At 41.8% G+C, this 13,172-nt stretch overlaps 1 non-coding gene across 1 annotated transcript; it reads left to right on the top strand.

Moving 5' to 3' along the window:
- Window positions 1-12,587: 12,587 nt before the first annotated feature.
- LOC112872487 lies at window positions 12,588-12,725 on the top strand. Its single transcript, XR_003224681.1, has one exon. It is a non-coding gene; the product is annotated as a small nucleolar RNA Z247 (small nucleolar RNA).
- Window positions 12,726-13,172: the final 447 nt, after the last annotated feature.

Raw genomic sequence — 13,172 nt, 5'->3', positions numbered from 1 at the left:
CACTCGTAATTTGGTTTTTCATACGCACCGACGTGCGGGGGTACGTTCCGCACAGCGGACAGGAGTACGGTCTTGTAGTCGCGCTACAGACGTACGTCCTGCACATTGGATGTGCGTATGGTCCTACAGTCACTTGTGGTGGCACTGATCCACGAGTCGGAATGAAAGGCAAACGATTGCTTCGGAACTATCATTGGATGTTCCAAGCGTGTGAGTTAGGTTTGCCTTGTAAGGTTTTGAAATTCGATTCAGAATCGTCCGTTTCTCACGAAGATTGAGACTGCTCGATCCCTTTGCCACATAGAGTAACAAGAGCAACCTTATGGTTATCAAAGATGATGTTTGTTTAAAAGATTCTACCATGCTTGAATAGTTATAGTTGCTTACATAGAATGGATAATCAATTAGAATCTGAAAGCTAAAATTTAAAATTAAGGATCTACTCTTTGTTGCTTTTCAGCTGAAACTATACCCAGAACCATTACAAGCCTTCATAGTCTAGCTACGTGGCTAAGTATACAATGAAACGGGTAAGCCTTGCTGAGTATTAGTATACTCAGCCTTGCTGTTTGACTGTTATTCCAGGTAATCCCCCTGAGGACTCTACTCTGCCCATGCCATGGCCCTATGGTCTTTTCGATGGTTGGTCCATGGAGTGGGATCCGTCCCCAGCCAACACAGGTCCCTCCGAGTGATGTGAAGCATGGGCTTAGCTCAAACATCCGTTGTGCGACGTCTGTAGTGTCGAGTTGGTTTTCCGCTGCAGATACTATAACTTTGGAAAATTCTTGTATAAATTCGAACTAGTTAGGTCTTTATACTATATTATACCTGTAATGTAAAAATAGTTGGTGTTTGTATCTCTGGACTCGCCTTCATGTGAGGTACCTTGTTTTGATCCTGAGTTAGGTGGTTTTATCGGGACTTTACCCAACAGACTACGGGGTTACACCGTTTGAAGTGCGGTTGAGGCCTTGTTGCCTTCTGAGAAAGGATCAGTGCATTTGAGCCGGTGTAATTCAGGTTGGTTCTGCCACAGCTGGTATCAGAGCAAACACGGGTACACCGGAGATATGAATTGCTTTAAAAATGCTTTTAGTATAAAATTTGACCAACAAAGTATTTTGCAAAATTATGTTGGTTTCGGTAAGGATTGTGCTTAGTACGTAAAGCCCTAGGGTGATATCTAATAAGGGAATTAGAGGTGACTATAGTATATATATATATATATATATATATATATATAACTCTAACTTCCAGCATTACTTTTCTGTAAAACTTAAATTCATGCACAACCCAACCTTACATTTTGTAATGACACCTTCGACGATGAGGTAAGAAGGTAAGGATCCTCAGCTAACCGGGGAGTTAGCCTTCCCGTCGGTGATGCGAACCGAACGCTGTTTCTCAAGCAGTGGCCTACTTGAGATGCTGCCAATATATCAACTTAGGTTGATTATATTGGGAGTATATGGTTAGGCGCAGGGTATGGCGATTGCTGTTCATACCCCCGCATTTTGCGGTACCCACGTGAATACGTTATTTTGGTAACGTATGTTAACATTGTCTGTACGGCGGTAATTGTACAGATGCCGTTTCTATAGTGAACAGTAATGATTGGGAACGCTTTCATGAAATGCTGGCATGAAAGGTTCAGTATATGCAGTTGTGGTTTTCTGCAGGTACGCTAACCACGATTCGATAGGTTCTGAACGGTTAGGAATTGTCGACTAGATATTATAGGGAGAGACGTATCTGTATTATGCCACCGTAACTAACTGCGTAAGTCCAAAGATATTTGGCAGTTATTCTGGTTTGTGAGGACGTTAGTGCATGCATGCATCTTTGAATTGATTGTAAATTAAAACTCGTCTTTATGTTGTGATAAGGATATTTAGAGTGTGGTTATCCATAAGTGCGAGTTCTGACTTGATAGTGTGAAATTTTTGGGACATACTATCTCCAGTGAAGGCATATCAGTTGATCCAACCAAAATTCAGGAAGTTATGGATTGGAAGCCTCCAACTTCAGTTCATCAAATTCGTAGTTTCCTTGGATTGGCAGGATATTATCGCCGATTCATTCCAGACTTCTCCAAAATAGCCAAACCCATGACTGAACTACTTAAGAAAGAGATTAAATTCCATTGGAATGACAAGTGCGAAGAAGCATTTCACACATTGAGAAAACTTCTAACCACTCCTCCAGTACTAGCTCAGCCAGATAGTACCAAGCCTTTTGATGTCTATTGTGATGCTTCCAGAACCGGACTTGGTTGTGTGCTTATGCAAAATAATCGGGTTATGGCTTATGCTTCCAGAGCACTTCGGAATCATGAACAAAACTATCCAACCCATGATCTTGAGTTAGCAGCTGTTATTCACGCTCTCAAGATTTGGAGACATCATCTTATAGGTGCCAAGTATAACATTTACACTGACCATAAGAGCTTCAAATACATCTTTACTCAAGCCGACCTGAATATGAGGCAAAGGCGTTGGTTAGAACTAATCAAGGACTACGATCTTGAAGAACACTACCATCCCGGCAAGGCTAATGTGGTTGCGGATGCACTTAGCCGCAAGGCGCATTGTCATTGCTCATCAGTAGAAATCTTCAGCGAAACTCTTTGTTATCACATGAGAAATCTCAATCTAGAGATTATTCCTCAAGGTAGCCTGAATCTCATATCTATCGAATATACTCTTCAAGATAGAATCATCATGTCACAATTGCATGATGAAGGTATCAAAATTATCAAACAGAAACTATCTCAGGGAGAAGAAAAATATAGATGTTTCCACACTGATCATCAAGGAGTTCTATGGTTCAACAATCGTATTGTTGTACCTAAGAATCATCAGCTTCGTAAACAAATCCTTGACGAAGCACATCTGTCCAAGTTTTCTATTCATCCTAGTAGTACTAAAATGTACCAAGACCTTAGGCAAAACTTTTGGTAGACCAGGATGAAAAGGGAAATTGCTAAGTATGTATCTGAGTGTGATACATGCCAGAGAGTCAAAATCAGTCATCTAAAAGCGTCCGGTACACTTCAACCCCTACCTATTCCATCGTGGAAATGGGAAGACATCAGTATGGATTTCATCGTTGGTCTTCCCAACACATCTCAAAGGCATGACTCCATCTGGATAATCATTGATAGACTCACCAAAACTGCTCACTTTCTTCCTGTGCATACAACTTATGCTGCCAAGAAATATGCTGAAATCTATCTTGATCAGATTCTTCATTTACATAGGGTCCCTAAGACAATCATTTCTAATCAAGGGGCACAATTCATTGCACACTTCTGGGAGCAATTGCAGTCTTCTCTCGGAACCAAGCTGATTCGTAGCTCTGCATACCATCCACAAACTAATGGACAAACTGAGCGAGTTAATCAGATTCTTGAAGACATGCTCCGAGCTTGTATCATTCACTATGGTACAAACTGGGACAAATATCTAGCCTTGGCTGAATTCTCGTATAACAATAGTTATCAGTCCAGTCTTCAAATGGCCCCCTTTGAGGCGTTATATGGTCGAAGATGTCGAACTCCTTTGAGTTGGTCTGAAATCGGTGAACGCCAAATCTTCGGACCAGACTTAGTTACCGAAGCTGAAGATAAAGTCAAACTTATCCAAACCAATCTTAAGGCAGCTCAGTCGAGATAGAAGAATTATGCAGACCGAAGGAGAAAACCATTACAATTCCAAGTAGGAGATTATGTCTATCTTCGAGTATCTCCTACTAAGGGTGTTCAACGTTTCGGTATAAAAGGGAAGTTGGCACCTAGATACATCAGACCTTTTGAAATCACTGAAACCTGTGGCCCAGTGGCTTACAGACTTTGTCTTCCTACTCAGTTGGCTGCCATTCATGATATTTTTCATATATCCCAACTCAAGAAATGCATCAAAGTGCCTACTGAGGTCATTGAACAACAAGCCATGGAGATCGAGCCTGATCTATCTTATATCGAACAACCCCTTCAAATTCTAGATACCAAGGAGAGAAGCACTAGAAGAAAGAAGATTAAAATGTATAAGATCTTATGGGACCACCATACTGCAGAAGAAGCCACCTGGGAAACTGAAGATTATCTTTAGAAAAACTTTCCCGAGTTCCTTAAGAATCCTTAGGTAACTATCTTCCAATACATCACTCTGGTAATCTCGGGACGAGATTCCTTTTTGGGGGAAAGGTTGTGACACCCTAGGTGTCAAAATTTTAAAACACTAGGAAGGAATGTGTAATGTGTGTATTGAATTGTGTGCAATTATGTGAATGAGTGAATATAAGGACTTATGTGTAATTTTTCAAAAGTAGGAGTCCTTTTATGCAAAATATTTGAATTACACAAGTAACTTCCAATTTTGACCAGGGTTCAAAGTGTAAAAGTGTTAGTCATCATTACATTACCTAAACTTGCAATTCAGTCCAAAAGTATATGGAATTTACTTAACTAAGGACAAAAACTTTGAAAAATTTAAATTGAGTTCAAAGTTTCTAAATAAAGCTTTATTCTTTGAGTTTTTGAATTTGAACCCTAAATAGAAGTTGTAGGGTTTGAAAAGTTCTACAACTTTTATTTTGACCATTTTCTCATTTGAGGTATAGAACAGTGAGGAAACCTATCTTTACAGTGAGGTCCCTAAAGTTTTTAAAGCTTACAATCTAGTCCCTGGCGCCCCCCCTTCTTCCTCCTCCTCTGCCTCCTCTGCCGCGCGACAGCGCCGCCGCCCGCTGACGTTGCCGCTGATGTTCCAAGCGTGTGAGTTAGGTTTGCCTTGCAAGGTTTTGAAATTCGATTCAGAATCGTCCATTTCTCACGGAGATTGAGACTGCTTGATCCCTTTGCCACATAGAGTAACAAGAGCAACCTTATGGTTATCAAACATGATGTTTGTTTAAAAGATTCTACCATGCTTGAATAGTTATAGTTGCTTACCTAGAATAGATAATCAACTAGAACCTGAAAGCTAAAATTTGAAATTAAGGATTTACTCTTTGTTGCTTTTCAGCTAAAACTATACCCAGAACCATTACAAGCCTTCATAGTCTAGCTACATGGCTAGTATACCATGAAACAGGTAAGTCTTGCTGAGTATTAGTATACTCAGCCTTGCTGTTTGACTGTTGTTCCAGGTAATCCCCCTGAGGACTCTACTCTTCCCGTGCCATGGCCCTATGCTCTTTTTGATGGTTGTTCCGTGGAGTGGGATCCGTCCCCGGCCAACACAGGTCCCTCCGAGTGATGTGAAGCATGGGCTTAGCTCAAACATCCATTGTGCGACGTCCGTAGTGTCGCGTTGGTTTTCCGCTGCAGATACTATAACTTTGGAAAAGTCTTGTATAAATTCGAACTAGTTAGGTCTTTATACTATGATTGAATACCATTGTAATATTATACCTGTAATGTAAAAATAGTTGGTGTTTGTATCTTTGGACTCGCCTTCGTGCGAGGTACCTTGTTTTGATCCTGAGTTAGGTGGTTTTATCGGGACTTTACCCGACAGACCACGGGGTTACACCGTTTGAAGTGCAGTTGAGGCCTTATTGCCTTCTGAGAATGGATCATAACACTTGAGCCGGTGTAATTCAGGTTGGTTCTGCCACACCACACCCCTCCAAGAATATAATGACTTCAACAAGACCATTGAAGCTTCTACACATGGATTTATTCGAACCCATTGCTTACATTAGCATTGGCGGTAAAAAATATGGTCTGGTCATTGTTGATGATTTTTCTCGATTCACCTGGGTATTCTTTTTGCAAGATAAAAGTGAAGCTCAAGGAATAGTCAAGAAGTTCATTAGAAGAGCTCAAAATGAATATGAATTGAAGATCAAGAACATAAGAAGTGATAATAGCTCGGAATTTAGGAACACCAATGTTGAAGAATTCCTTGATGAAGAAGGGATCAAGCATGAATTGTCCGCTCCATACACTCCTCAACAAAATGACATTGTGGAGAGGAAGAATAAGACTTTGATTGAAGCCGCAAGAACTATGTTTGATGAGTATAAGACTCCGGATATATTTTGGTCCGAAGCAATCAACACGGCTTGCCATGCCATCAACCACATCTACCTCCATAAATACTTGGGCAAGACACCCTATGAGATAATCACCGGAAACAAACCCAAGGTGCACTACTTTAGAGTTTTTGGTAGTAAGTGTTTCATACTTAATAAGAAAACCAAAAGCTCAAAGTTTGCACCAAAGGTTGATAAAGGCTTTCTACTTGGTTATGGTACTAACGAACACGCCTATCCTATTTTCAACAAAACCACAGGTTGTGTTAAGATCACGGTAGATTTGACTTTTGATGAATCCAACAGCTCTCAAGTAGAGCAAGTTACCTTGTAGATGAGGAGGAGCCACCAAGCCAATCAATCATGAGGATGGGATTGGGTGAAGTTAGGCCTCGTGAAGTTCAAGCTCAAACTATGGTCGAAGAAAGAATCAAGGATCCATCATCATCAACAAGAGTTGAACCACCAAACTTTCAACGACCTCAAGATCAAAGTCAAGTTCATGGTAACGATCAAGTTTATGGCATTGATCAAGGGGGAGAACAAGGTGGAGAAGCTGAAGTAGATGCACTACAAGTTGAAGATGATGATGATGGACCAATTGAACCTCAATAGCATGTCCCTTATCCAAGAGTTCATCAAAGTGTTCAACGAGATCATCCATTTACAACATCCTTGGAAGTATTTAAAGAGGGGTAAATACTCGTTCATGTTTAGCAACCTTTTGTGGACATTACTCATTTGTTTCCTCTTTGGAACCTCTCAAGGTAGATGAAACACTTAATGATCCGGATTGGGTAATCGCCATGCAAGAAGAGTTAAACAACTTCAGAAGAAATGAGGTATCGGAGTTGGTTGAAAGACCAAGGCAAAATGTGATTGGCACCAAGTAGGTTTTCCAAAACAAGCAAGATGAACATGATGTCATCACAAGAAACAAGGCAAGGTTAGTTGCACAAGGTTTAACCCAAATTGAAGGTTTGGATTTTGGTGAAACCTATGCACCCATAGCTAGGCTTGAGTCAATTTGAATTTTATCAGCCTATGCTATTCACCATGATTTCAAGATTTATCAAATGGATGTGAAAAGTGCATTCTAGAACAGCCCCCTATCCGAGTTGGTGTATGGAGAACAACCGCCGGGCTTTGAAGATCCCCAAAATTTCCAAACCATGTGTACAAGCTCCATAAGGTGCTCTATGGGCTTAAGCAAGCTCGTAGAGCATGGTATGAATGTCTTAAGGATTTTCTTCTCAAGAACGACTTTATAATGGGTAAAGCCGATTCTACTCTCTTCACTCACAAAGTTGATAAGGATATTTTTCTTTGCCAAATTCATTATATTTGGTTCTACTGATAAAAAGTTTTGTGAGGAATTTAGTAGGATCATGACCAAGAGATTTCAGATATCCATGATGGGTGAATTGAAGTTCTTCCTTGGATTTCAAGTCAAGCAAATGAAGGAAGAGACTTTCATATGTGAAACCAATTATGTAAAGGATATGCTCAAGAAGTTTGACATGACCGAAGCCAAGCCCATCAAGACACCCATGACATTAAATGGTCATCTTGATCTCAACGAAGCAGGGAAGTCAGTTGATCAAAAGGTATATCACTCCATGATCGGCTCTCTTCTTTATCTTTGTGCATCTAGGCCCGATATTATGCTTAGTGTGTACATGCGTGCAAGATTTCAAGCCAATTCTAAGGAATGCCATTTAATGTTTGTTAAGAGACTTTTGAGATATTTAGTACACACTCCTAACCTTGGCTTATGGTATCCCAAGGGCTCCACTTTCGATCTACTTGGCTATTCCGATTCGGACTATGCCGGTTGCAAGGTAGATAGAAAGAGTATAATGGTTTTCTTGGAACGTCCCTAGTGTCTTGGAGCTCTAAGAAACAGAATTCGGTTGCTCTATCCACCGCGGAAGCGGAATATGTTGCAGCGGGTGCTTGTTGTGCCCAACTCTTATGGATGAAGCAAACCTTGAGTGACTTTGGTTGTGAGTTTAGTAAGATTCTACTCTTGTGTGATAATGAGAGTGCTATCAAGCTAGTTAACAATCCGATGCAACACTCTCGCACAAAGCACATAGATATACGACATCACTTCTTACAGGATCATGAGGCTAAGGGAGACATTGTTTTATGTCATGTAAGCACCAAATGGCAACTTGCCAGTATATTCACTAAGCCTCTAGATGAGCAAAGGTTTTATGCTTTGAGGAGTGAATTAAATATCTTGAATTCTCGTAACTTGGCTTGACTTATTGCACATACCCGATTGTTGCCTAGATAAGAAAAAAATGAATTTACTTGTGTTGAGTTGTTTTCCAAAATTTGGATTTTGATCATTAGATCAAAACTTGTCTCTTGTGATCATTGTGATGTATTTTTGTTTGTGTCTGATCACTAAGTTTCAAGTTGTCTTATATGTCTACAAGCCATATCTCTCAAAATCTTCAAATTCGTTCAATCTTAAAATCTGTCCTTTTGGAGAAAATAAGCTACCGTCGGAACTTCCGACACCAGGTCGGAACTTCCGACGTCTATCGGATGTATCACCATTGTTCTGACCAAGGGTCCTTAGGAGACAAACTCGATATTCATTGGAACTTCCGACAATACTTGGAGGTATCAGCATTCTTCCGAGTAAGGGTCCTCGGGTTCGAATTCTTTTACTCATCGGAACTTCCAACCTTGCGTCGGAACTTCCGACAAATCATCTGGACCTATATATACTCGTTGAATACCCCTTTCAACCCTAACACCACTTCAATCATACCACCGAGGCCCTCTCCTCTCCTCTCTCAAACTCTTGAGAGGATTTCAAGAATCAACTATGGGATTTCGTTGCTTGGTGTTTCTTTGGATTCTCCACTCCTCGGAAGATCCGATCCCCATCATCTTCTCTCCAATTGATGTGGGAAATCTTCAAGGTATTTCATTCAAAAATCTCGTCGCCTGATCTCTCAATGTAGGAGTTATATGATTTGCTTTTGGGGATAGCTTGTAGACACATCATGGAACTCATGTCTAGAATCTTGTCAAGTTTGGTGGGCTCAATCTCTTGTTCCATGGATTATTGGCTCGGCTTGGGCTCTATCAGAACTTCTGACAGGCGCCTGAGTCGTCCAATTCTGGCTCTTTTGGTTCCTTTTTTCAATTCCATCCTAATTTTCAACATATATATTTCTCAGATGGCTTGTGAAAAGAGAGGGAAATAGAGGGTAGCAACTCCAGAGATTGATTCTTCACCATCTTCTGATTCCAAGGCAATTGAGGAAGCATCAGCGGTTGTTCATCGCATGGTAAAGAGAAAGGCAGTTACCAAGGTTCCTTTGTGCTCTTGTGGTCGTGGGAGGCCAAATCCTCAAGGAACTTCAGGTCAAGGCAATCGCCCTCGCATAAAGCATGCCTCCGCTCCAGGCTCTCCTATGGCAGATGCAGGGGAATCACTGGAGTATCTTGAGAGAATCATCATTTAGATGCAAGCACCTATTAGGCAAACTGGTATGCAGTACAATGGGGTTCGTCCAACAGACTACACCAAGGGCAAGCATGATCTTTATGCTTTGAGGTATGACGATCCCTCTCGGTATGCCAAGGAGCAGCAAGGGAATGTTCGTTTTTGGATGAACTTTCACGCAGATCAGTATGATTCAGTGATTCTCAGCAAATCCCATCCTACCACTAATATGAAGTCCATCAATTGGGAATACTTGTTGGACATTGACTTGCCGGTGGTAAGGGAAGTCGGAGATGCTTGTAGAAGAATGAATCTCACATCTATAGTGTCTTTCAACTGTGATTGGAATGAGGAGGTCGTGGCCCAGCTCTATGGAGCTCTCTATATCAACCGCTCGACCAAGACCTTCCATTGGACAATTCAAGGAAAACCTTTCTCATTTGGATATGTTGACTTTGCAACCATTCTCGGATTCCCAAGCAATGATCTTACAAGGGAGAAGATACAAGAAATGGAAAATATGTTAGATGATAGAGAGTTTCACTTCATGTATGACAGTGCTTATGGTGACATCAAGTTTGGGACTATTCATGGGTTGACACCTTCTGCTACACTCTGTGTCCCAAAAGTGGTGATTCGGACAACATCTCGAACATGTCCAAGAATTTGTTTGCAAGGATGGCTCCCGATCAAAATGAGTTTAGTGTGTTTACCAAGAGGAGATCATCATCTGTTCAGTTTCACCCAAGAAGGATTATCACTATGCACCATATATCTTTGCCATGATCAAAGAGGTCACCGGGGTGGAAATCTTGACCGACAAGGGACATCAAGTGTACAAGCCAAAGAAAGGTCAACTTCAGCGTCTCCTCAAACTTGGAGCTCATGCATCTAGTTCCACCACTCAAGGACCATCTCAAAGTCCATCTAGCCCCCATGGTCCATCTAGTTCACAAGGTCCTTTAAGTTCTTGTGGTCCTCCTCATGCTCCAAAGAAGAAGGGAATTCTTAGTTTTATCTCTCAAGGTCTCTTTGCATGCTTCAATGTGGGTCGCCACAATGCGCAAGAAATTCATGCCCATAGGAAGTATGTGGATGAGCATCTTTTGAAGATGGAGGAACAGCAAAAGCTCTTATGGCAAAGAATGACATGCCTCATTCTCCTATTTGCGCTCCTATGGATTTCCCTCCTCCCCCAATGTTCTACAATCCTTGGGAGGAGATTGACAGCTTATCTATAATGTTTGGTGCTCCTCAAATGGATGATGATAATATTGAGGAAGATTTGTGCGGCCGTGAGGAGATGGATGAAGAGGAAAAAGAGGATGTGCCCGCAGCCAACACCCCTACGGATGAAGAAGAGGAAGACGATGACGATGATGAGTTATGGCTATGGAAGGGTCTCTCCTTTTTTGCGCTTGATGCCAAAGGGGGAGTGGGCTCACCATAATGCATTTGGTAGATTCAACATTTATTCAAACATAGTACAACAATCCTAATAAACTGGTCGAACATTTTATTTGTAGGTGTTGAAGTGATACATTCAAATTGTTGAACATATATAGTCAAGGTGCAGAAGCACTATATTGCACTATATACTGAATGTTGATTTTCATAAAAAATATTTAAAAAGTTAAAATATACTCATAATGGATCTTATTTTGTCACTACCACAAAAATAATTTCTAGGGCCCGTTGAGACATCATTTACATGGACGATGCGCTACCCGCTCCTACTTTTCGTAGCTACAAATAGCTATCTGCAGAGATTCTAGAAATGCTATTTGTAGGGGCGGGTGACTTCTAGGGCGGGTCGCCCCGTCGCCCGCCCCCAAAAATACTTCTCTAGGGGCAGAAAGCTGCTGTAATCACCGCTTGTTGTACGAGCGGGTCGCATTTTCGGTCGTCTATAGAAAAGAAAGGAGGTACTTACAAAGCGTTTTTTAGTAGTGGGTTGCATAAATCCTGAGTAACACAATGGTTCAAACAAAATTCAAAACTCATTTACAGCTTGATAGAGAATTCAAACTAAAGTTTCAAATCTAAAAGGAATATGTGCGTCCAACTAGTACAACCAGTCAGGCAGTCATCCACTATGGCCAACCCTGTGTTGACACGTATCTAGCTCCTTCCACAAACCAGCGCATGGTGCATATGCTCTCACAACCGGTTTAATCTCATTCATTCATCATGCTTTGCACATATCTCAAACAATAAAAGATATGGAAAAAAAATCTTGCAGAAGATAGATAGGATTTCCGGCCTTCGTCCATACTTGCTTAATTGGGCACAAATTATGGTCTAGTGGCCACCAGATGGCCCAAGCGAAGTGGGCTTAACCCACTAGTAGCAACGGCATAACAACAGTCATTTTTCCTCTAAAATGATCCTTTTAGATAACTAGCATATGTTGTAACCGAGTACTCGGATAGGCTTATGTTGTAATTGACTACAACATGATGTAACAAACACAAACTCCTTCACAGATATAACATGGAGCCGTGGCAATGCCGAGTTTGGCTATCCACGTTACGCAATTCTCACATGGTAATCAGAGCAGTTTCTTCCCAAACACATCTACTTCATCAACCTAGCAATGGTGTTGACTTCATCAAGCGCGCCGTCCCTCCTCGGTCCTGGTGTCTCCGAGAAGCTCACCAAGGAGAACTACACGCTGTGGAAAGCTCAATTCCTTCCGGTGATCATAGGAGCTCAATTGGTGGGTTACCTTGATGGAACCACACCGGCACCTTCCAAAACCATTGAGATAGAAAAGGATGCCAAGAAGCAGATCATAGCCAATCCGGAGTATGATTCATGGATGGCGAAGGACCAGCATGTCCTAGGATATCTGTTCAACTCCCTCCGCAAGGAAGTCCTGGCGCAAGTTGCAACACTAGAGACGGCATCTGCGGCATGGCTCCCTTTGGAGAGGATGTACTCGGCATGATCAATTGCTCGTGTTACAAATCTCTTCATGCAGTTGAAGACTCTGAAGAAGGGCAGCATGACACTCTCGGCCTACTTCAACAAGATGAAGACGCTGGGCGACGATCTTGCAACTACTAGCAAGGTGATCACTGACACTGAGATGATTTCATTTATTTTGAACGGTCTTGATATGGATTACAATCCTGTGGTGTCATCTGTCATGGGACGAGTTGACCCATTAATCTTAGTGATCTATATGCCCAACTTGTGGCATATGAGTCACGGTTGGAGATGTTGTACGAAGGCAATGGCAACAATGGGAAATTTCAGTCATCAGCAAATTCAGCTTCACGTGGACGAGGTGGCTACCGTGGTCGTTGGAATCCTCAAGGTCGTGGACGAGGAGGACACCCCACTGGTGGTCGCGGCAACAATCAAGGAGGACCGTCCAGGGCACAAGGGCCACAAGAGAGCAGTAGCAAACCCAGATGTCAAATTTGTGGCAAGCCAAATCATGAAGCTGCTGTGTTGGTATCGGTATGATGAATCTTATCAAGGGACCAGCAAGATGGCTGGTTCGGCTACTACAAGCTATGGGGTGGACACAAAGTGGTACGTAGACAGTGGTGCTTCAGATCATATTACAACTTACAAGCAACTTGGAGAAGCTATCTGTCCGTGATAAATACAATGGTCAAGACCAAATGCACACAGCCAATGGAGCAGG

The sequence above is a fragment of the Panicum hallii genome, chromosome 8 (genome assembly GCF_002211085.1).
Source record: "Panicum hallii strain FIL2 chromosome 8, PHallii_v3.1, whole genome shotgun sequence".
Classification (NCBI taxonomy): Eukaryota; Viridiplantae; Streptophyta; class Magnoliopsida; order Poales; family Poaceae; genus Panicum; species Panicum hallii.
The sequence above is the reverse complement of the archived record's forward strand: the minus strand, read 5'-3'. Positions and strand labels throughout refer to the sequence as shown.